The 25,968-nt window shown below is 36.1% G+C and overlaps 1 protein-coding gene across 11 annotated transcripts in view; it reads right to left on the minus strand.

The window, feature by feature from the left end:
• Nucleotides 1–25,968, minus strand: part of MYT1L (myelin transcription factor 1 like) — a 2,965,652-nt gene that overhangs the window by 1,171,595 nt on the left and 1,768,089 nt on the right. For all 11 annotated transcript variants that reach the window (XM_044070352.1, XM_044070344.1, XM_044070334.1 and 8 more), the window contains one exon: nucleotides 7,621–7,759. The gene's annotated coding sequence lies outside the window, so the exon portion shown is untranslated. The remainder of the gene's footprint in view (nucleotides 1–7,620; nucleotides 7,760–25,968) is intronic.

Raw genomic sequence — 25,968 nt, forward strand, 5'->3', positions numbered from 1 at the left:
GCTTATTCTTGCTACTTGGACTTTGTGTGTACTTGGACACAGGTACCTGGTTGTTGGAAGTAGTTTTTGTTTGTTTTTGTTTTTAATACTAGATGGAAATGAAGCATTTAATAAAATCAAATATTCTGTTAAACCACAGTTGTTTATTTATTTATTGTTTTTTGCATTAGTGCAAAGGCCAGGTTCCAAACTATTTGGGGTAGTACAATGGAGAGCCTCTGCCTTCCTTCTTCTCTGCCTCAAAGAAGTTCATCCATGCCCCTTGAGATAACATCATTCCAAGGGTTGGTGCATGCCCAAATCACTTCTTGCAACATAGATGTACTGCACGACCAGGTGTTCCACACAATTATGAGCAGGTAATGAGATTCTGAGGCATTTTATGGTAATAATTAATCTCATTATCTTAGCATAGAAAGATCCTACACGAGAAGCTGGTGAACCTATAGAATCGAGCAGAAGTTACTTCTTTCCACAGATTCATCTGTATGAAACCTCTGTTACTCAAGGCAGGGAATATGTTTGCAGCATCAGAGTCGCCATATCAGTTGTGCTATATGATCATGAAGGCATCCTGCATAGTACCTTACCCTGCATGTGAAGCTTTATCCTGCCAATACTTTGACTTTCCAGCAGCTACTGCTTGGAAACAAATGGGACTAAAAGCAAAGAGGTTAGAATTTTGTAAATTGGATGTTCTTAAGTTGGGAAAAGCCTTGTGTGTATATAACACTAACATGAAAGATAGAAGGTCTTCTAGTACATTAAACAGAGCTGTAATCACCTGCTGCAATAGTGACAATATAGAAGACAATTATAAAATATGAAAGATAGTTGTAAAGATAATTTACTTACTTGAATCAGCTGACCAATGTATATTTCATACAAAATGTTTTTAGCCACACAGATCCAGTTTACATTACTTAAATATTAAAATGAAATGATTCCTCATGGAATGATTCTGTATTCTTCCATTTTAATTTTCATTTCTGGTTCATGAATTGAATTTTCCCTTTGCCTCAGCTTCACTCATGATTATACTGAAGAAGAGATTGTGGTTCCCGTGCCTTATCACTTCACAGTTTTTAAGTTATATAATGCTTTCAGATATAGGCAATGTGAAGTTTTGAAGGACCCACTTTCCCTGAAATCATAGGTTCATAGGTGTATACTAGGCTAATGGCCCTGGAGCCTTTACAAGCCTAGCCCTTAGGATTACCCTGGCATCGTGCCACCCGATCTTAGTTTCCAGTGCCTGTGTCGAGTAAGGCCACTGGAGTGATCCCTGGGGTGAATTTATAGGTTTAAAATTCAGCCAATCACCCCATGTGGGAATCAAACTCTGCACTCTTTCGTTATAAGGTAAGCACCTTAACCATTATGCCAAACCTCCAATTAATATGGTTAGTTTATATCAGAGAATGTTCAGTGACTGAGTATCTGTGTAGTGCATTATTGGGTATTGTTTTTTTTACATAGTTCAGATGGGGTGCTAGCAGAACAATGAATATTACAAACCATCTTTGCATAGAATTCTTCAAAGTTTCTTACAATACAGTGCTGACCATGTTTCATTGTTCTTTCAAGATAAGTTTCAGTTAGGAAAGCTAGTTTTTTAATGAACAGAATTTTGGACATAGGGAAGATAGGCCTGGTTGCTTTACAGTGCAAAAGGAAATCCATGGTGCAGAGGTGGGATACTGTATGTTAGTCCTACCAGCTCAGTATAAAAAAGTCCCTTTTTATGATCTTTTATTACATTAATGAATAATAACCCATGTCCCACTATTACTTTTCTATGTTTGCAAATGGATTAGCCGATTCATAATAACCATAGCACATTAGTATTGTTGCTTATACAGGACTTTTTATTTTTCTTTACACTTTTTAATTTTGTGTTATTCAGTAGTGTCACTGGTGGCAATATCAAAAATCTGAAAAAAAAAGCCTTTTTTGTGTGTATGCAAATTGAGTAAGATAAGGCAGCCTATACCAGTGCAGAATAATTAATTACATTGCGATATCACAGGGGTAGTACTGAAATTCTTATACCGCCCCCCCCCCAAAAAAAAAATGTATGTTCATTCATAGATTTGGTGATATCTTCATTATTCAGTGCATGGTTTTGAGGGAGCCAAAGTCTATTGCGGCACTCAGTGCATGGATGGCAGAGAACTCAATACTGAATAGAAAATCAGTCCTTTGCAGGATGCCCTCATTCATGTACACAAAGCATGGCTGGTTGAGGTCTGGTAGGAAACAAGAGCACCTGGTGAAAACTCATGGTGATACAGAAAGGACATAAAGAATCCACAGTGAAAACAAACCGGTGAACCAAGCACTGCAAGATGCCATTACTAAACACTGTGCTACAATTGAAATCTTCCTTTTATCTTAATTTGTTAATGAAAAGAGCTTAATCATGACTAATTGTAACCTTCTCCCCAGGCTCATTTTAAAACTTATGGAGTGATAATATGTAAATGTTTAGTTGTTAATCCTGTTTCAGTCCTTCATATCTTATTTACTTACTTCGTCACACCCTGCCCATCTTTACCCTGCTTTATTCCACAGCCTTCCTCTAACTCCCTCCTTCCTTCCTAGTCTCTACGTTTGCCTCCCATTAACCCACTTTGCATTGCTGTGCATACGATATTATTCACATTGTGTAATTTATGATTGTCTGTATATCTTTTAGCCTGTTCCAACCTGTAATCTAACATCTATTAGTTGTTGTAATACTTCTGAGTCTGTTCAAACTTTTATAATCTACTGCATCATGTAGGCATTTTATATGTGAAGAATGTAAACTACCTTATAAGCTTTGGAAATGCTGTTAATTACTACAAATGGATACACTTATGTGAACAGTATTATAAATGTTATAAACATTTATCCTGAGCTGTAAATGAAATAGGTCTCTATGGATCATATCATTACCTTGGTCACTAAAAAAAAACAAAAATAAAGAAAGAAATAAAAATAAAATAAAGCATATTTTCCCATATTTCCCCAAGAAAGGAAATGACATATAATCACTGCATCATTCAATTTAAGTCTTTCTCTATATATATAAACAGATAGATAGATAGATAGATAGATAGATAGATAGATAGATAGATAGATAGATAATTTAAATAGAAACAAATGATAAAAAGCTTGATTTAGCTTTAGTGAAAGAGAATAGTCCCCAGCCTGATTCAGGAAACCATTGTATGTGACTTTTTACTGCTAAACAATGGCTTTATAAGTTTCCAATTGACAACAAATGGCAAGCCAAAACATATATAAACAGATATCTGAAATCAACATATCTAACTACAATGAATGTGTTTCTTTAGTTTGTTTAACTTGATAAGACTCACTAGGAAAATCTGTATATTAATCTCAGCAAGCAATTTGCTTTGGGTTCCATGCAAAACAAGTAGAGTCTAAGGTAATTAACACTCCAAACTACGACTATTGCCCATACTATTACCACTCCACTTCTATATTATCTTCAAAGCACACTCCAAACTACGACTATTACCCATACTATTACCACTCCACTTCTATATTATCTTCAAAGCACACTCCAAACTACGACTATTACCCATACTATTACCACTCCACTTCTATATTATCTTCAAAGCACACTCCAAACTCGACTATTACCCATACTATTACCACTCCACTTCTATATTATCTTCAAAGCACACTCCAAACTACGACTATTGCCCATACTATTACCACTCCACTTCTATATTATCTTCAAAGCACACTCCAAACTACGACTATTACCCATACTATTACCACTCCACTTCTATATTATCTTCAAAGCACACTCCAAACTACGACTATTACCCATACTATTACCACTCCACTTCTATATTATCTTCAAAGCACACTCCAAACTATGACTATTACCCATACTATTACCACTCCACTTCTATATTATCTTCAAAGCACACTCCAAACTACGACTATTGCCCATACTATTACCACTCCACTTCTATATTATCTTCAAAGCACACTCCAAACTACGACTATTACCCATACTATTACCACTCCACTTCTATATTATCTTCAAAGCACACTCCAAACTACGACTATTGCCCATACTATTACCACTCCACTTCTATATTATCTTCAAAGCACACTCCAAACTACGACTATTGCCCATACTATTACCACTCCACTTCTATATTATCTTCAAAGCACACTCCAAACTACGACTATTGCCCATACTATTACCACTCCACTTCTATATTATCTTCAAAGCACACTCCAAACTACGACTATTACCCATACTATTACCACTCCACTTCTATATTATCTTCAAAGCACACTCCAAACTACGACTATTGCCCATACTATTACCACTCCACTTCTATATTATCTTCAAAGCACACTCCAAACTACGACTATTACCCATACTATTACCACTCCACTTCTATATTATCTTCAAAGCACACTCCAAACTACGACTATTACCCATACTATTACCACTCCACTTCTATATTATCTTCAAAGCACACTCCAAACTACGACTATTGCCCATACTATTACCACTCCACTTCTATATTATCTTCAAAGCACACTCCAAACTATGACTATTGCCCATACTATTACCACTCCACTTCTATATTATCTTCAAAGCACACTCCAAACTACGACTATTGCCCATACTATTACCACTCCACTTCTATATTATCTTCAAAGCACACTCCAAACTACGACTATTGCCCATACTATTACCACTCCACTTCTATATTATCTTCAAAGCACACTCCAAACTACGACTATTACCCATACTATTACCACTCCACTTCTATATTATCTTCAAAGCACACTCCAAACTACGACTATTACCCATACTATTACCACTCCACTTCTATATTATCTTCAAAGCAAAATGTCATGTTCACCTACAGTATATATTGAATAATTGATGTAGAAATATTGCAAATTATATTTCTTGCCTATCACCCCTTCAAGCTTTACAGCCTGTTCTTCTGCTGTCTGTAAATATATATCAATATTATTTTTCATCAACACTTAGTCATGCTATTATGATTCTCTCCAGTAATGTAACAGCCAGTAGTGTTCTGACCCACGTTTCTTGTACTACACCTGTGATACATAGATAGATAGATAGATAGATAGATAGATAGATAGATAGATAGATAGATAAATAGATAGATAGGTACAACATAAAAGTCATTAGATTTAGCTGTCTGTGCCACATATCCAGAAAAAAAATAAACATTTAATCGAGGTGGCACTGAGAAATAAAACCAAATATAATTAAGTCTTACAGATTCATTCAATTGTTTTTGTTACATCATATCTTGTTTACACTAAGTATTCAGACAAATTATTGATTCTATAATCTAAATGCTATTTCAAAACAATGTTTGTATTATAAACAACATAGTATGTGGTGATCTAACTTGCTTTTTGGCTGATAAGATGAGAAACATGCATGTACACCTTGCTGAAATGCACCACTATTGTTATATGTGCAGCAAATATAAACCAAATGGTAAAATATTTTTATGAGACATTTCATCAACTACATTTCCACACACTGCAGTATGAACAAGAGTACAATACAATACTGCTGTGAAGTTCTGACATTACATTTGTACTGTATGGTGATGAAGAAACCATCTGTATGGGTCCTTAAGCTTAATGAGGAAGCAATAGAATTATGAGAAAATAATATGGATCTTCACTGTACACATCAGAAAGTGTTTATTTAATATATTTAGTAGGTTGTCAAATCTGCATGCAGTTCTCGACTGTGATTTAACTTGAAATTCTTTAAGCAAACAAAATAACCTTGATCTATATTGGAGCAGCATAAGAGTACAGCAGATGTTAATGCTGACCATTAGCCAGGTCACTTCCTGATTGCTGTGCTTCCTGTGTACAATCTGCATGTTTTTCTTCTGTCTATGTGGGTTTGTAGTGGGTCCTCTATTTTCGTTCATTTTCCCAGACACATGGTGTAGCCAATATGGTTATCCTCCAAAGTGTCCATAGGTGTGGAAGCCATGGTAAGTAAATATGTGTGCTGTGTGCGTGTGGGTGTGACAAAAAGCAAAGAAAGACAGAGAGTGAGAGATAGATAGATAGATAGATAGATAGATAGATAGACAGACAGACAGACAGACTGTGAGAAACAGAAAGATCTAGGACTATACTGGCAGGGTTAGCTTCTCTGCCTAGCACCTCTTGAGCACCCATTTGACCTTGAAATGGATGATACTGGTTTCTGGGAATACAAAAGTGAGAAAATGTGTTTATGAATGAATGAATGAATGAATGAACAGATGGTTTAATAGATCATATTAATATTGTGTTATGATTAATAAATGATGCTACTGACAATGAAGAGGTTAACACATAAAGCTCTGACATGGCATATCTCAATTGACTGAAATGTAGTAACTTAAGTTAACAGGGATACTCACACCCTGAAAATTATCGGTATGCACTTTGAATCATATCTACATTTTCAATAAGAAATTGAAATTCCAGATATGACAATAATTTATATATGACATCTAGAAAATGTGAGTTTTTTACAAGATTCATAGTCCCTTACAAGAACATTAATTTATTTGCATTTACTCCTCCTCTTAGGTAGCGAGAAACCTTTTAACTTGTGTACTTCCTCTGTCTGACAAACGTGTTTGCCTATCCTCAACTTCTGTACCCATTATAGACATAATCCTTTACTAATGCATATTTTCTTCACAATTAATACAGAAAACATTTCAATTTCAATATATTACAATCTTAAGGACATTGAACTATTTGCAAACATATTCTTATTATAAAATAACATTTTTTCTATGTCCACAAATGTTACAACCCTATTATCATTGCTTGATTTGCAAGAAATTTGAAAATCATTTATTGTTCACCTTTTGGCAATTGCTATTTTTTAAAACAAAAGCTAAGTACAACTCAGTGGTTAAACTGTGTACTAAAAATTACTTTTCTTGGTGCTATTCCTTTCTAGCAACATTTTAAATAAACTGTAACCGTATTTCAATATCAGTGTATAGCAGTCAGAGAAATCCATCAGTGAATAAAAACGCATTACCATTGAAGAGAAAAGCACTGTAATTGCAGTAATATTTCTGTTTATTACTTATCTCAGCTTGCACATGTGTGATACTCCAGAGTTGTATGTGTACTGTTTAAATAAGCATCTTGGTCACTAAACATATGACAGCCTATGGCTTTCACTTTACTAGTCAAATAAGTGTCTCATTTGTTAGTGGTATAATACTCCATTGCCTTCTATGAAATCCACTGCAGTCCTAAACCATCCCAGATTTTCACATACTGTTTAATCTCTGTCGTAAATTGTATGCCTGTAAACAGTTAACCAAGAAAGTAGTGGTTCTGAATCTCTTTCTAAAACCCTTTCATATGGCTTTTCCTATTAATAATGGCAAACAGGTATAAATGATTTTGAGTATATGATTTCCCTAGAGGTGAAGTTAACATTCATTAAAATAATTCATTTAAAAATAATGAGTACATCACTCCTTTGCAATAATTTTATAGGAGGTCACAGCAAATTGTAAACGAGCACATGAGAACCATTTTCGTCTATCTTACCTGCGTCCTTCTACATTTGTATAACATGAGCATGTGTTTTCATGGAGACTGATAGCACATGATTCAGTGACGCACTATAGTATGATGACCATATGCTGCTGTTGTAGATGAGGATTAAAGCAATCTGTTCTGCTGTTTCCTGTAAAGCAAAATAAAAATACATTTGTAAACAGTGATAAATAATCAGAATATACAGTCTATTCATTTAGATTGCCCAAGAATTCAAGAAACATAGATTATAGCTCAGTTTCCAAGAGAAATCTATGTGCAAATGTTCATTCAGTTTATACCTCTTGTTACTGTAAATGTAGAACTCCTAAAGAAGAATAAAAACAGCATTTGATTATAAAGAGGATTAAATCCGATTTGGCAATTGTAACTAATTTGTTAATATTTTTGAGAAAGGGATTTAAGAAATTCAAATCGAGAGTAAAGCCTGTGTTTAAGTTTCTCATGCATGTTATATTGTCACACAACTGTGGCCAGAAGCAGAACTGCTTATGTTATCAAATGACAACTTTAAAAGCTGCTTGACACTTTGGTCTGCCACAATTTTGTTGTTTATGTGACTGTGTGAAGTGGGTGATGACTTTCCGAGCTGGCTACATGTTGCTGAGACAATTTTGCTGTGCTCCCATCTGAGTGGCAGCAAAGGCTTCATTAATAACAAAGTTGATATGCACACACCTCATATCAAGAATGATATCTGCCCCCTGCACTTTCCCACTCACATCATCCTTCTTAAATTCACCTGTAGGATCTTCCTTTCCCCCTCCATCCCTCCATCTACTTCTTCTTCAACTTCCAATCACTTCTAGTTCTTCTCTTTAGGTCTACCTACACCAGCTGCTGACTAGCAAAAAAAAAAAAAAAAAACAACTAAAATGTAAAAGGACGCTGCTTTTCTGCAACGTTATGTCTATTTTATGTCTTTATTTTGAATCAGCTTACTGAAGTATAAAGTAGTACTGGCCCACTGAATTATACTAATTGAAACAATAATCTGCATATGTGCCTTATTGTAGAAAAACTGACAATAACAAACTGCATAAAACAAAAATCTACTCATACCCTTGCTGTTTTTTTGTTTTATATGCCTTATTGTATTATCTCCAGTGACTCCATTACTATGCAGTCTTTTCAAAATAGCATTGAATAGCTTTTCTAAAACATGTATACTTTTTCAAAATGTCACTATTCACTAGGCTATGTACACACTTGTAGAATGCTGTCGTAAAATGCTACTGTTTCTATACTTTTCATTAGACTATGTATAAATTTGTAAAATGTGTTTTTTTTCTACACTATGTATAAAAATGTTTATATGATATAATGTATCATTTAAAATTTTTCTCCTTGGGCCTCCACTGAAAAGGGGACTGTGTACACAATCAGATTTCCTGGTCAACAAATGCAATAAATAAATAAATAAATAAATAAAATAAACATATTAACAAACCTCACAATGAGAGGCTTACTATAGCTAGGCTCTAGGTTCATAGATATGAACCCCAGTATAGCGACTTGCTACCACTAGGATCTGTGTTTAAGTGTATAAATCTGACTATAACAACTTTGTTATGGCTATGTTCACACATATGGCTCTCATTATAGTGCTATTTTTTCTCCAGTTCTGGAAAAGGAGGCTGGGTATGCCCATCCTGAGACACAGGATAGGGAGGCACAAGATGCTGGATATAGACTCTTGGAGGAGGGGTGGCATTGCCGTGCATGTCCTTCAACAGGCTTTTAGCTCACCAATCCATCTCCTGCTGGTAGCCTTCAATGGCAAGTGTATGGGAGCCTGCACAGTTAGTGGACATTGTTGTGGGTCCAGTCAGAAATATGGGTAGCTTACTCCCCCACCTAGAAAGATGAGTTAGATCACACAAATACTCTCACTTTGAAGTTGATTGATAGGGCTCAAGAAACCTTGTGGCTACCTGTATAGTGGCTCCTGTGTATGGCTATTGCCCCCTTACATACTGGGGTACTTCTCTAGTATGCAAAAGTGAATGGACAGAGAGTAAAATTGGGAAGGACTGATGGTCAGCAGGTTCACAGGGCAAAAGAACTTAGAAAGTGTGAAAAATAGCAAGACAAGGAAAAATCTTATTGTTTACCATTAAAAGAAGTTAGCCTTTAAATATTCAAAAGGTGGCAATTATCTCTGAGCACTGAGCAGTCTCCAATCCAAGGATAGAGGCAACAGTATGCTATGGGTAAAATGCTGAAATCCTAAAACTAATAAATCAACATCAGCCAAAAGCATTCAGTAGTAAAATTATTTTTTTTTAAATAAATATGTTAAACTATATTCCAAATGAGCATATTAACAGTAAAGGGCTCAAAAAAGAAACTGAATAAAAACATTAAAGAAAGGACAGTCAGAAAAAAATACTTAATATCTAAAATATAAAATATCTTATTATGGCTAAAGATGTTTATGTCTCTACTCTTTCTAGGTATTCAGTATCAAATTTGATATTTGAGGGCCACAATGAGCAGTATAGTTTCTGCTCTGTCTCCATAGGTATCCTTTAACAACCAAAGTAGCAACTCGCTTATCTTCTGTACTCTTTTTAATTTCTAGTTAGTCCCTCCATTTATAATCCTCAAAACAAGATATCTTGTAACTCTAGTGTGAATTTTAAAATATGCCTTTTCTTTTTCCAAAACTATATAATTCTAGATATGAGAGACTCAATAACCCACTAAGTAAGACATCATCATGTAACCTACTGTGTATTACACTTTTTGATAGAATGGAATGTGTAATGCAGTTTATTTTACTTTTATCGTGATTTAATGTGGATTTAGTACAACTTTCTATGTATTTTTTATTTGAAGGAACAGTTACTTTTTTCTCAGATTATTACATTTCTTTGCACAAAGAGAAAAGGTATAAATCATGTCATTGTTGGTGATAGGATAGTTAAGTGCCGAGCTGACTCTTAAGTGTATTGTTGTTAGATAACATGCTATATGTTTCTAAATACTTCTCATACTAAGTTAATGAGAAGTAATTATGAATAATTACCAATCAATGTGTTACTGCAGAGCTAGAGATGTGTAGTTGTTACTCGAAAAGCAACCTACAGGACTTATCACTTATTTATTTTATTTATTTATTTATTTTATTTTACATTTGTTAACCGGGTTAGTCTGGCTGAGCTTTTGGCACATTTTCAGAAGAGACCCAGGGAGAAAAGCTCCTCTGGACTAGAAAACAATTTATAACATTTTAGTAACATAGTAGTAACAATCAGCTATAGGACTTTACAAGCAGAGACCTGGTTACACTTTGATATAGCCATTTTTTCTTTGAGACATGAGTATGTTACCTGGCATTTATCATGCATTCTACAGTTACTTTTTTATTCTGGAGGACATTCAGTCTTAACTAATTTTCATACTGTAGCAGTATATCAGCTTCTTTTGAAGCCCTTGTTTTTCTTATCCATATACGTGTATTTATCTTTAAATACTTAGCATTCATTTATTTGTTGGTTTGTTCTTTGTTTAATTAGTCTTTTATTGATTAATTCATTCATTTCATTTTGATACTTAAATTAGTCCACATTCTCAGTAATTTGAAATGGAGGATATATTTTATTCAGTAACTTAAATGCTCAACAAAACACTGACAGCATACACAGTCCATAAGTGCTTTTGATGAATGCAAAGTTTCAGGTTTTATGAACAGACACATTCTGTGCTGTTTTTCCAGTGGAATATCCCCAGAAACAAATATTTTAAGGTATCCAGAAAGCCTTAGCGTGATACAGAATCCTTGTTTTAAAAGGTTTCTTCATCACTATTATGCTTTCTGATTGACAGACCACGCTATTACTGAGGCTTCCCCTCACAGGCACATCAGCACAAAGGATAGTCTCATTGGTGAATGAGGGAGTGGCAAATGCTAATTAGTCATATGCTCTCCAGGAGAAATGTCAGCAGTTCCGATTTGCTCTGCTGAGTGTTTCAGAGAAACACTTGGCTAAGTAAAATTTTACTCTAGGATGAAAAAATGAACACTATCAATCAACAGACTTTGGTCACCCATACACTTTTGGGGCAGGTAAATCTAGTAAAGCAGAAGGGAGGTTAGTGTGTCAGTGTATATATGTGCCAGCATGTATATTTGTGTTTGCATGTATGGTTGTGTGTGCAAGTGTCTTTAAGAGCATTAATGTGTGTGTGTGTGTGTGTGTGTGTGTGTGTGTGTGTGTGTGTGTGTGTGTGTGTGTGTGTGTGTGTGTGTGTGTGTGTTTGTCTGGGTAGTCACACTAGGGGGGTTAGGGAATTGTGAGTCTGGAAGTGTGTGTGTGTTTGTGTGTTTGTGTGTGTGTGTGTGTGTGTGTGTGTGTGTGTGTGTGTGTGTGTGTGTGTGTGTGTGTGTGTGTGTGTGTGTGTGTATGTTTATGTGACTGTGGGTTTGTTTGGGTGGTCACACTATGGGGGTTAGGGAATTGTGAGTCTGGAAGTGTGTGTGTGTGTGTGTGTGTGTGTGTGTGTGTGTGTGTGTGTGTTTGTGTGTGTGTGTGTGTGTGTGTGTGTGTAGGTATTGTCAAGTGATCTTTGAGTGTGAGCAACTGTGTGTGTGGGGGTGGGCGTGTTTATAGGTGAGTATATGCGTGTATCTGTGTGAAAATATTTGAGAGTTTGTATGTGTGTTGGTGTGTAAACAGGCACACATGGTGTGAATGTGTCTGAATATGTGTGTGTGTGTGTCTTTGTCTATGTGAATGTGTTTATGGAGGTGCCTTTGCTAATGTGATACATGGGCTGCTAGAAAGAACGTTGCTGAAGTCAAATCAGACAGTGCAGAGTTCAATTCAGACAGGGGAATGAGCTAATAAAGAGGTCTTTCTCGCTGCAGCTGTGAAAATGTCTCTGAATCAGAAACTCTCCTCATTCTGCAAACTGACCAACTTGTGTTGGGCAATTAGTGCAAGTAGAGAGAACATCTGTGAATCTCGGGAAATAGCACTTACTTTAATTTCTTCCTTCCTCAACTCACTGAAGTAAAGCAGGAGACAGAATAACACTGTACATATATCTTTATTTCTGGGGTTGTTAAAGTACTAAACAACTGATTTCATCATTTTCAAACAGAGTCTATTACTTCACTTCTTTTCATAGCTTGCGTATCATGCAATACAAATTTTGTTTTCAGAAGGTCAACAAATAATGTGGTATATCTCTGTCCATTACCAAGGAAATCATCTATGGTAAGAACATAAATATAAGGCCACATAGACAGAAGTATATTAAAAAGCTTTGCCCTTCAAACTTATACATAGAATAACTATATATGATTAGACCAGAAGATAACATATGCCACATACTGAAAGCATCTGGGCAGACAGACGGGTACATTATTCATTGTACTTACATTCACAATTTAGAAATACTCCAAACAAATAATGGTGAATTTCTACTGAAATGGAAATAATACACCATAAGGGAGTTGACTAATGTTGTTAAATTAAGGCTACCAAAGTACATCCAAAATATACTTATCTAGAGGGCCTTTTAAAGTATGAAAAATTTGCAGCATGTACTGCAAGACCCTGTTTTATTATTTTCTGACCTCTGAGATAGAGAATGGAACGAGGCAGCAAAAATATTACAGTTCTGTAATGGCATAACCTAACAACATAAAAGGTTACATATTACATAGCTCATAATAAAATATTGCTAGAAAGTTTACAAGCCATAATTAGTGCTGTATGTGCCGTGCTCTGAAGTCCCTGCATCTAGTTCCTTAAAAATATCAAGAGTTATGTCAAAAACAATTAAGTCCTATCATTAATAACAAAAAATAAGTTTAAAATACTATCTTTGCATCTATATGAGCTAAAGATTGGTTGCTTTTTTATTATTTTTATGCAAAACTGCAATCATTTCAGCACAACCTGATTTTGGAGCATTTCATAAGTAAAAGGCATGGGTTGGCCATTAATGTGTTGGAATTTTCCTCTGCATAACCCTTTTTGTCTTTTTAATTTAGGCTGAATAAATGATTAACACTTGTTTCTTTGACTGTAATTGGCATGGACAATGTTTTTTGTCACTGTGTCACTAGTAGTCACTATCTCTAGGTCTATAATCTGTGTTTTTGAAAATTAATAGCATAATACATTAATTAAAATGCATATTTTAACATCACATAATATTCAGAAATTGCTGGACTCTGAGCCTTTGACTGTGCAATATGACTTCTTCTTCCAATCCCTTAAGACTAGTTTACAACACCAACCTCAAAGGTTGCAACAGTGTTACCTTTTTTAACAGGAATAGAACATAATTAACCAATGAATATTTCTACAGAATATTCTGAATTTACTAACTGAGCCTTGGCTAAGAGAGAAAGAGCAAAAAAGCACAAAATGCAGAGAGGGCAAATATTTTCATAAAAATACTGTATATTTATATATGGATAGATATAGAGATGTACATGTAAACTATGTCCATTTATAGGTGAACACTACTACTCTATAAAGAGAGATTCTTTGAACCTCAACTCCAGGGGGGATTGTGCAGGCACTAAGTTTCATTTCTGGGTGTTTACTCTTTCCCCTTTGTAATGAAACAGTAGAGCTGATATATTAGTTATGGGAGTCAGGGCACAGCCTCTCCAGCACTGAGGGGTGCAGGGAGCTTATTCTCTTGCAACAAATGCTGAAAACAGTGTTTTTGAGGGTGGGCATTTTTGGTGGGTTGTCTTTCAGGGAGTGGAGGCTTGGGGAATTGTGATTTGTCCTCTCATAGTGGAAGCCTTTTTATATTTATATATGTACATGTGTGTGTACGCGCATGTGTGTGTGTGTGTGTGTGTGTGTGTGTGTGTGTGTGTGTGTGTGTGGATTAAGGATAGCAACTGAAATAATCAACTTACTGAAAGCTAAAAACATTTGCTACCTATAAAAGAAATGTAGACATTTTTTGTCTGAACAGTGTTGGTGTCACAGAAAGGTTTTTCAAAGTTAAGTTGTAGGTTTGGGGGGTGGGGTAAGGGCAGTATTAGGATTAGGGTCAGCATACTTTCGTAAGAATTTTTTTATTGCCACAAAGTAAACTGATATGCATATGAAGCATACATTTTAGCACACCTTTTCATTAGTACCGCCTTTGTCTCCTTGTCAGCTGCTTAATGATCACATTTGCTGCACACAGTATCATTCACTGAAAGCTGGCGGTTAAAGGGTTGACTAAACATGTATTATAGTGATTGGATAGTTTTACATGTCAATGTTTTGAATCTGTATACACAGCACTAATGGTATATGCTTGAAATGTCTGATTTAGATTTGTTGTTGTATTAAAGGACAAAAGTGCTAACACAAATATACTACTTTTTGGTTTCTTCATTCTGCTTAGCTGGTCTGTGCCTCATTTTGGACCCTTTAGGGTACAAAGGTTGAGTGCTTTCACCCAAATGTTGGGCTTCATCAAATTAAGTGGTTGAGAGGATGGACCCTTGTGAGAGGTTCAACAATTATGTTGGTCTGTGCAGAGTGTATAGTGTGAGTGAGGAAAAGGGAGTCACAATGAAAAAAAAAATATTTTTGTAACAACACACTCATAACGACTACTAGGATGTGTGAGGATATAATCCGTGTTAAACTGTGGTAACATCACATACAGTACCAATTCTGAGTAAACTCTGTGAAAAGAGGATAGCAATAAAATTCTGCAAACAATAACCCAATAAGACTGAAATAAAACAGAATGGAAGCAAAGGTAGAGAGCGGGAGAGGCATGGGTTATTAACAGATGTTTGGTGAGAGAAGAGACAAAAGAACAAACCTGGTGCATTGACTCAAAGGAGAAAGCTGTTAAGAAGTAAAACCTGGAAAGCATGTCAGAGGTTTAAAGTGGCATAGTTACTAGGAGGAATGCATGTGAGAAAGCTGGAGAATGAAGTGTAGAAAGGGAGTCAGAATACACTTGGCCATACTCCTCCACTGCATCTTGCAGACTGGGTAGTGAAAACATTCCATTACCCGCATTGTGGAATAGCACTAAACCTGTACTCCAAGTACCAAGCTATCCTGGTATGGTGTTGCTAGGTAAATCTATGGGAATGTGAAAAAACACAGTAAAAGTACCACTTGGACAGTGGGAGAGTATTCCAGAAAAACACTCCTTATGAGATGTATAAAATATAACTGAAAATAACCCTGAAAACAACAACCAGTACATGATGAGTGCTCCGAGTGTGTAGTATTCTTGGGTGGAATGGTTATGTTTGCCCTGTTTCACAATAGTAAGTCTCTGCACAGCAAAAGGAGAGTTCAAAATTGGAATTGACCGGTCAGGTCAGCGGATGTTGAGATGAATTGGTTCTTTTAACTCACATCTGGTGGGTGGACGTTAGCTCAATGACCTCCACCATTCCTTATGTATCTCACAACCTCACCTCCTATCTAAGACAAACCCGGATATCCCCTCCTCCCCCACCACAACCTGAATCAAACTTTTGTATATAGGGGAGGAGAAGGTACTTTTATTCAAACTGCTGGAGTGTAACTTGAGCTTAGCACTGGTCAGTTAAGGAATATCATTAAAAACACTGTTACCCTGGTATTGATTTGAAGAACTCTACAGCTCTTGAAAATAGTATAGTGGCAAAACACTTATTCTTTACTTTAGTAGCTCAATAAAGTTTCTGGTTAGTTCATTCAAATTGCATTTTTTTTTTTTCTCTTCCAAGAATAAGACTTATTATATCATTCATTTTTTTACAGAAGCAGCTTCATAGGTTCCCCACATATATGTTCCCAATTATCTTTTTTCTGACCAACTGCATCTGCAACAAGAACGTCTTATCTGTGGGATTTTTTTTCAAGTCTAATAGGATTATAAAATATTTACGCAAAAATTTCCATGCAACAATTTTACATTTCTTTGATTTAGTTATATGTTCTACCTACTGCTCTTTTCTAGACAGACTTCTCCATTCCAGCCTCAATTATAAAATTAAATTATAAAGTTTGCTATCCAGGTTCCACATACCATCCTTCAGCTTTAATATTAGACATGTAGGTATACGTTGGTCTGAGATTAGTAAGTTAAAGGTTTGTCTACTTTCATCCCATTTTATTATCCATCATCTATTATCATCGATTTTTAAATTTTGGTTGTTTTTTTTCATAAATGCTCATTACATTTTCTTCTGTCTTTCTTATTACTATATATATATATATATATATATATATATATATATATATATATATATTTTTTTTTTTTTTTTTTTCATATATATATATATACCTGATAACACCGACATGCCAAAACACCAACGAAATAACCAAAATAACTGACATGAAAAAAACTAAAAAAAAAGAAGTTCAAAAACACAAAACTTCACATGCCCGACAAACCAAAATCCCGACAATCAACAAAACAAATACCTTTCCCGAAAAACACACACACAACACAAGCACACCAAAAACTTTACAAACCTACTCTAAACATTACATACACAACTATCTATACACTAATCTCAACCCAAACCCTAACCCTAAGGTCCATCACTATCGCACACTTACCTTACCGCACCTAACCTAACCCTAAAGTCCATCACTATCGCACACTTACTTTACCCGCACCCTAACCCTAAATCAGTTAACCCACCCCTAAACCTAAACTCCATCACTATCGCACACTTACCTGACCCGCACCCTACCCTAACGTCCATCACTATCACACACTTACCTTACCCACACCCTGACCCTAACGTCCGTCCCTATCACACACTTACCTTAACATGGTGTTCTCAGCGTTAGGATTCTCAACTGTCAGACTTCTCTGGTGTCGATCTTCCGGTGTCGGTGTTCTCATTGTCGGTGATCTGCGATTTTGGCATTTTCAGGTAGACCCATATATATATATATATATATATATATATATATATATATATATATATATATATATATATATATATATATATATATATATATATATACATATATAGTTCCACTTCTAACCATTGAAATTTCAAAACATCGAAATTTTGATCATCAAGACCAGAACATCGAATTTTGAAACATCGAAGGTTACAAGTGTAACCCAAAAAAAAAAAAAGAAAAACAAAATTTTAACAATTGTATGCACACCCCCCTACTTTAATATTCCAACTCTGAGACCGCACTACAGTGGAGTAAAGGGAAATCTCCCATTTAGTGCTATATGCAGAAGTGCTAACAGGAGATTTTTCCATACTCTATGTAGTGCCGTCACACAGATGGCACATAGACACACACAGTATGCAGGGCACCTTGGTGCCCTGCAAAAACACAAACATTCTGCCACCTACACTTACCTTTTTCTTCCCCTTCAAACCTTCGATGTTTTCGAACTCGATGTTCTGGTCTCGATGATCTGAACTTCGATGTTTTAAACGTTTGATGGTTTGAAGAACTCTATATATATATATATATATATATATATATATATATATATATATATATATATATATATCAGATATCTACATTAACTTTCTTTAAAGTAAACACATACTTAATAGTTTTATATAAATAAGACTGCACATAATATTCTTTATATTCCTTTCAGAAATCTGCCCGCTTGCCCATGTGTTATCCTGCAGTTATTTTACTGGGCAATATACATATCATGAGTTCCATTTGGGCATATAATCTGAATCTTGAATTGAATACATTTACTGAGGTTGTGTGGCTGCATAGTATGCCTCCAAATCTGGTAGTCCAAGACCACCCGGTTCCTTTGTCAGCCTTAGTTGTTCCCATTGCACTCATTTTCTTTTGTTATCCTCCCAAAGATCCTTAATTTCCTTTTTATATTCCTCCATATTTTATAACCTGATGGATACATATTAACCTGACTTACGTAAAGAACCAGTGGGACTAAAAACATCTTAAATTAGTTGTATTTTATTGGCAACGCCCAGAAATAATTTCCATATTATCCTACTCATTATCTTTTGAGCAATGTCTTAACGCAATTCTATAGCTGCTTATTAAATATCCCCTAGCAATAATGTCAAGCAAAACAACAGCAGAGAAACTATCAAATAAATCCAGCTTTTCTAAAAGGTAATGAGATGAAGCAATCCAACAGCATGGCATCTGAAAATGGACCAGATAAATTGCACCAAGGAGCATTGGTGATGATTCCAGCAACATCGTGCATCACTGCATCGGATCTTAGTCCAGTTACACAAAAATTAAAAACTGTTATTGTTACTATTCCTCAGTCAACAGAACAATCAACAGACAAAGAGTATTTAGATCAAAATGCTATCCAGAGGGAAACTAATGCATGTGGATAATTTGGAAATAGCCACCATTGTTACAGATGGTTAAATCACTGAGACTGAAGTACAGATTCAGTCAATAACAGTACAGAATATGTTTTTTATCTGTTGCCTGGAAAACCAAGATAACAGGGCCCACAGGAATAAGAATTTACAGCTTTTCTGGAAACCTGTAGGGCAAATACTTAACACAGTTTCTGCTTCAACAGCAACCACATATTTTTGGAAACTGGAACTGTAAGATTTGCAAGTCAAAAAAGCAGACACATTACCACAGACTAAGCTAGCTAGAGCAGCATCAAAACCTCCTTCTATTATTTAAAATGCTTAAAATACTAATGTTGTAAGAATAGCTTACAACCTGCTATACAACTGAAGTACAGAAGGGTGACTCCTCAGTTTATGAGCGGGTATTAGGCTCAACAGCAAATGGGGAAGCACCATTTCTGACTGTCAACTTAACTGCTGAAATGTAAATATATTAAGCCCATGGCTTAATTATCCTGCAAAACTTGAGCTATGCTGGAAGAATGCACTTTGTGTGTTTAGTGAACTGGCTGGGATCTCTCAATTCATTTTGAAAAATAAAATATTTTGCTGCCGGAGGAAATAAACTAATGCATCTCTCCTCCTGGGAGAAATGTTGGCAACAAAATGTATGGATTTAGACCCCAAGAAGCAATAAAGCATCCTCCTTCTTGTAATTGTGAGACCGATAACTGTAAGCATAAAACTGAATAAAAAGAACACATCAGTTCAAAAGGAGAACACTGACTATCACCACTCATTATTTTCTCTTTAAATAATTATTTGCAGAGGTGAGCATCCTGCACTCCCACCTGTCCACTGCTATTTATGTTTACTAACTTCACAATTGTTGCATATTGCAGATGTAGGAACACTGAGAACCAGCAGTCTCAGACGTATTACATATTTTCTTCACTTCTGCACATTCACTGTTGCTGTTAGTTCTGTACATTCAAAAGGCTTCTCAGTCTAGAAGTGAGTCTTGAGTGCAAACCTCTGAATCCAGTTTACAGGAACATTTGAGATCTTAACAAACTTTAGTGTGGACTCTGTGATCCTATGTCTAGTAAACTCCCTGTCTGCTTGGTTAGAATTTTTTTTCCCAGATTCATTTAATTTAAAATAAAGGCAAGGCACTTGTTAAAAATTGGTGACATGCTCTGACTAGCAGAGAAATCTGATTGACTAATTTTGTGAACATAAATAATGGGAAAACTCCATAACATTAATAAAACAAGGCCTTGGGCTGACAATGGTACAGGTTACCAGAGACTAGTATGCAAAATCAAGCTAAAGTTGGAGCACAGCAAGGTAGCCAGCGACTTAACAAAGTATGATCTTGAAAACATACCACAAGAATTCAATGAAAAAAATTACTCCCTACATTAGATACAATGAGCAGAGTACCAGCAAAGGTATGGGAAGACACCAAGAATGATGTTTGTGAAAAAAAGTGAAAGACTTCTATAAAAATTGAAAGAGAGAAAAAAATGTTACAATGGTTGACTGATGAAACTATGAATATTGCTCAGAAACATAGTTAGGCTAAAGCCAGAAGAGAAAGAGGGACAGTTGTGGAACACAGCCAACATTTCCAATATGAAGCACTTATTCTTTGATATGAAGTTAGTCGATTAGTACTATATAAACAGTTATTTATAAAATGGTGACATCAGCAATCACTGTCAAAAATAATAAGTGAATAATGCATAGAGAATTGCACAGTATATAAAAATGGAAATGCTTTCCATAGTAAAATAGTAAAGGCTAAGAAAAAAAGATCAGGTTCAAACTAATTATTAAGGTTATTTCAAATTTCTACACTCAAAGTGATAAAAAGTTGCTAATATGTGCATAGTGGAAACGTGCTCACAGAAGAATGATTGTTATACATTTAATACTCAGCGGTAGATTCCAGAAAGACTAGGCTAGAATCAGAAATAAGGAGGCTTACTAATCCCACTATATGAGATTTGGGAGGGAGGTATACAGAGAAGCAGCAATAGAGAGAGATGAGGACATGGAGTGAAAGGAGAGTGTTAGTCTGGGGTAGTACATGGGCATAGCCATTGTGTTTTAAGGGGTGTTTTTAGTTGCTTTTTGAAAAGTGGTAATGAAGAGAGTGATGATAGTTCACTGGGAAGACTGTTCCAGGTTTTCCCCACAGAGTTAGAAAAAAGAGAATTGCCTGCTTTGTTGTAGGACTTATGGATGGTTACTAGTAAATTATCAGCTGAGCGAAGGGTTGTAAGATTTTTGTAGGGGGTGATAAGGCTACAGAGTATTGGAGTATTACTGGGATGATACAAAATCTTGCGGGTGCTAGTAAGTTGCTGATTTTGCAGTTCCAGCCATCCTAGCTGTTTAAGATTTGACAATGGTGAGTTCAAAACAGGGAGCCAGTGGCAAATTTGGCAATGTTGTTATAGGAGGTTACCAGTTTGTTAAGGTTGCTTTTGGATAGATTAGTATAAATGGGGGAGGCATAGAGGGTGGTGGAGATCAGATGGGTGTGGGCAATGGTAGTTCTGGCTACAGGAGTAAGGAAAGGTTTAATCCTGTAAAGAGAACCTAGTTTTCTATTTACTGATTTAATAGTTGAGTTAATGTGTGAGTCAAAGTTAAGGTTGTGGTCAATTATTACGCCTAAGAGTTTGGTGGTTGGGTCAGGTGATATAACAGTGCCATTACTAGATATAACTGCGAGATCTATTGAGGAGGACTTTAGTGTCAGAGTGAATAGCAATAGTTCCATTTTTGGGGGGTTTAGGAGGAGGCAGCGTTGAAGGAACCAGTTTTCTACTAAGTTAAATACTTTTTGGGTGATGGATTGGAGGTCAGCTGGAGAAGAGGTGGCACAAATTAATGTGGAGTCATCTGCATATTGTATGCAGGTAGCTTGAGAAAGATTTACATTTAGATCATTAATGAATATAGAGAAAAGGAGAAGGCCCAAGATAGAGCCTTGAGGGACACCAAGGGTAATAGGGAGATGTAGGGTAATAGGGAGATGTGTGGATAAGTTATTGTCCCAAAGGACAGCTTGCTGTCTATTTTCTAAGTAGGACTTGAACCATTGTATGCCTGTGTGTCTAGTGGGAGTGATTTAACTATGTTTATAAGTAACTGATGGTTAACCATATCAAAGGCTTTAGAGAGGTCAATAAAGAGTGTAGAGGAAAGCATGTTGTTATTATGATTTTTGTTAATGCAGTCAGAAAAGGATAAGAGGACAGTGGCAGTACTAAGGAAAAGCCTAAAGCCATGCTGACAGTCATCTAGTAGGTTATTTTGGAGAAGGTGATCAAGTAGTTGCTGGTGAATGCATTTTTCCATAATTTTGGCTGAAGGAGAGAGTAAAGCTATGGGGTGAAAGATTGAGATTTCAAGTTGAGTTACCACCCTTGTGTAGTGGGATAATGTGGGAGATTTTCCAGAGAGATGGGATGGAACCTTCAGTAATGGTTCTATTTATTAGGATAGAAATGGGATAGGCAAGTACTTTTGCTGCAATTTGCAGGTATTCAGCTGGTAGCAGATCAGCTGAGGGTGTGCATGGTTTAAGTTTTTGAAGTAGGGTGTAGATGAGGGATGTTGGAACTGGTTGTAAATGAAAGGTAGGAGGTAAGCTAGTTAAGGAGGAAGGCAGACCTAAGCTGACAGGTGGTAAGGAGTTTTAGAGATTGGACGGTTTCAGTGAAAAAGGTATTGAAAGCATCAGCAATCTGGTTGGGAGTGTTAAGGGAGAAGCCTGATGGGGTTGGTGTCTTGGAGTGGCCTGGGTGTAGAAGTCTATTAATACCTGACCAGAAACTTTGTGTTTTTTGTTGATGATTTTGCTGGAGTTTAAAGTAAAAGTTTTTTTTGTCAAGAAGTATTGATTTTTTAGTGGCATTTCTCAGCTGTTTAAAGTTTTGATGATCAGATGGATTTTTAGTAGTTCTCCATCTGGACCAGATTTTGTTTCTCAATAAGATTTTATGCCTAGTCTCTTTAGTGAGCCATGGAGAAGTCTTACTCCTAGTTCTAATAGAGCGAGTGGGGGCATGGTATTCTAGGATTTGTAAGAATTTAGAGTTAAAATATGATATTGCTTCGTCAAGAGGGAGGTGTTTTAGGGGTGGCCAGTCGCAAGCCTTAAGCTCTGCTTGGAAGCTTACTGGGATAAAAAATGTTTTTGTTCCGGGTAGTTCTAATGATGGTTTGGTTGGGAATAAAGGTCTTTTGTCTAATTATGTAAGTAAGTGAGTGGTCACTAATGTCAACAGGAAGGGTACCTGTTTTATATGAGAGGTGATAGCTATTTACTAAGATCCAGTCTATGGTACTTTCTTTGTTACAGGGTTTATGGATTCTGGTGGGGGTGGTGATTGTTTGGGAAAAGCCATAAAGGTTTATATGGGTATTAGGTTTGGCTGAAGTACAGCTATTCCAATCTATATTGAAACCATTAAGTACAATGGTTTCTTGTGGGAAGGATGTAGAAAGCCAACTGAAGGTACTTTCAAGGGTGTTGATGTTATTGCCTGGAGGTAGGTAGGACCATATTAGTTATATGGATTTGCCAGCATTGATCTGAAGCTTAGAAATAAGGATTTCAGCATTACTATCTAAATTTAGTTGTACATCTAGTGAAGTAATCTGTAACTCTGATTTGTTTAGAATTGCTACCACTCCACCCTTTTTGATTATATGGTCTAATCTCAAAATAATATAACCAGGTGGGATGATTTTATTGTCCTGCATTACTGGTTTGAGCCATGTTTCTGTTAAACATAGGATATCAAATGAATGTATGTCTAAAATAGCATGGAGCTGGCTAATTTAATTGTTTAAGCTACGTATGTTGAGATGTGCTATGAGGAGAGAATTAGGGGTTCTAGTGGGGGGTGTATGGGGTGGAGAGATGTGATAGCTGGGGGGTTGTTGGGACCTTATTGTTTGGGCCTGGGTTGGGATGAATGTCACCATGTAGTAGAAGGTGTTGTTGAAGACTGTGTGTAAGCTTTAGGAGTTTACAGAAAATGTTTTGTGACTTCCTGGCTTGGAGATAAGTAATATGGGCTACCCTATGATACTTTGGTAAAAGATAGATTGATGAGGACCTTGTGTTAATATGGCTTAGTGAGGGTAGCTGAGTTAGTAGTGATGCTTGTTTTAAGGAATGGTGAGATTCAGTATAATGTAGGTGTTCATAGAAGGTAAGGATATAGGGTATAGATAGAATGGGTAGTACTACAAGTAAGAGTAGCAGATTTATATGTCTTGGAATGTAATTTAGGGGCATAGCAAGGGGAAAGATAAAATATATTCAGGAGGTAGAGGTTGACAGAGAGATAGTGTGGAGTGAGATAGTGTTTTAGTAGTAGTACTAATGAGTAGCAGTATGAAAGTAGGTGTGTAAGTATTTAATGTGTAACAAGTAATAGTAAGCTATTGGATGACATGGGAAGGGGTGTGGTCTTAGAAGTATAAATGTAGGTGTACTGGGGGTGGATGGGAATTGGGGTAGGGTAGAGGAGGAGAGTGAGCCTGCAGGGCATACGAAACAGGTTAGAGCAGATAAAGGAAGACATTACAGAGTCAATCTGTGAGCAGCAGTCTCCTGAGGAGCTCTTGATAGTTACAGGTGAGTGGGGTGTGATAATGCAGCTATTTGGTTACTACGGGATAGTAGAGTGGAATGAGAGGAATATAGTTAAATAAAGGGGGAAATTTTAGGAACAGTCTGATACAGCAAGAAAATTAAAGGAGAGTAGAGGTAAGGGATGCAACACAAGCCTAGATTAGGGTGCCACCTAGTGGGAAAAAGGTATAGTACAGCAAAAGCTAAATGAAATAGAGATAGTTAGAAAATCTGGCTCAGGTACTAGATACAAAGGATAGAAGATTTGTTACTTATGGGGTAGACAGGGGTATGGCTGCTGGATACCTGACTTGGTAGCTTGATTACATACAACACTAGGTTATTAGAAAACAGTTCAGCTTAACTGTTAGGTCAATTCGGAGACAATGATGATAAAAGAAGTAGAAGCCACAATGAAGGCTTTACCAAACAACAACGCACAAGGCATTGCAGCTATTATAATTGTGTTACAGCACTCTAATTCAGCTATTACACTGCTCTGCCTGAAAACTGATGACAGTATTGGGGCCAACTATATGGAAAATATCTGCATTTAAATCAACCCTGATGAAAGGTGATCTGAGCAATTGTGGAAATTATCACACAGTCACTCTAATCCCTCATGCTGGCAACATTCTTCCCAGATTATTCAGTGTAGATTAAATCCAAATGTAGAAGGAGACGTTGCAGAAGTACAAGAAGGATTCAGGAAATAGCAAAGGAGAAGGGGCATTGTTGTGGATGTGAGAAGGATCATCGAAAGGGTAATATAATACTAAAGTGAAATCTGCACATATGTCCTTTATTATAACAAGGCCTTTGACTCTGTAGATCATAAAATGCAGTGGGCCCCATACAGAAGCATGGGTATCCCAGACTACTGCTACTCGTGATGTACAACCTTTTGCATCAACCAATAAGCAACATTTTTAATGAATAATGAGGCACATAATGGTTTAGAACTGGTAAATATGTATGAAATTGCTGCATACTTCTCAATAACTGCATACCTGCTCAATTTATGTAGGGAAGAAATAATCAGAGAAGCAGATCTGTATGAAGAAAACTGAGGTGTAAAAATGGGAAGAAGAAATAGCAGCAGCCTAAGCTTTGCTGATGATACCATATTACTGTCTGAAAGTGAAGATTAACTAAAATATATGCTTATCAAGATTAAGCAGTACAGTATCCGAAACAGTTTGCACCATAACATGAGGAATGCAAATAACTTGATAACTACTTATAGCAAATAGTGCACATCTTGCTTCAATCAGTAAATAATAATAATAGTAATAATAATGATAATAATATGAATAATATGACAAGCGCTCAAGATATCTAACAAGGAATCACTTTTGTCATAGCAGCCACGAGGGTCTGTATGAGGTCT

The sequence above is a fragment of the Protopterus annectens genome, chromosome 1.part0 (genome assembly GCF_019279795.1).
Source record: "Protopterus annectens isolate FY-2018-M chromosome 1.part0, PAN1.0, whole genome shotgun sequence".
Classification (NCBI taxonomy): domain Eukaryota; kingdom Metazoa; phylum Chordata; order Ceratodontiformes; family Protopteridae; genus Protopterus; species Protopterus annectens.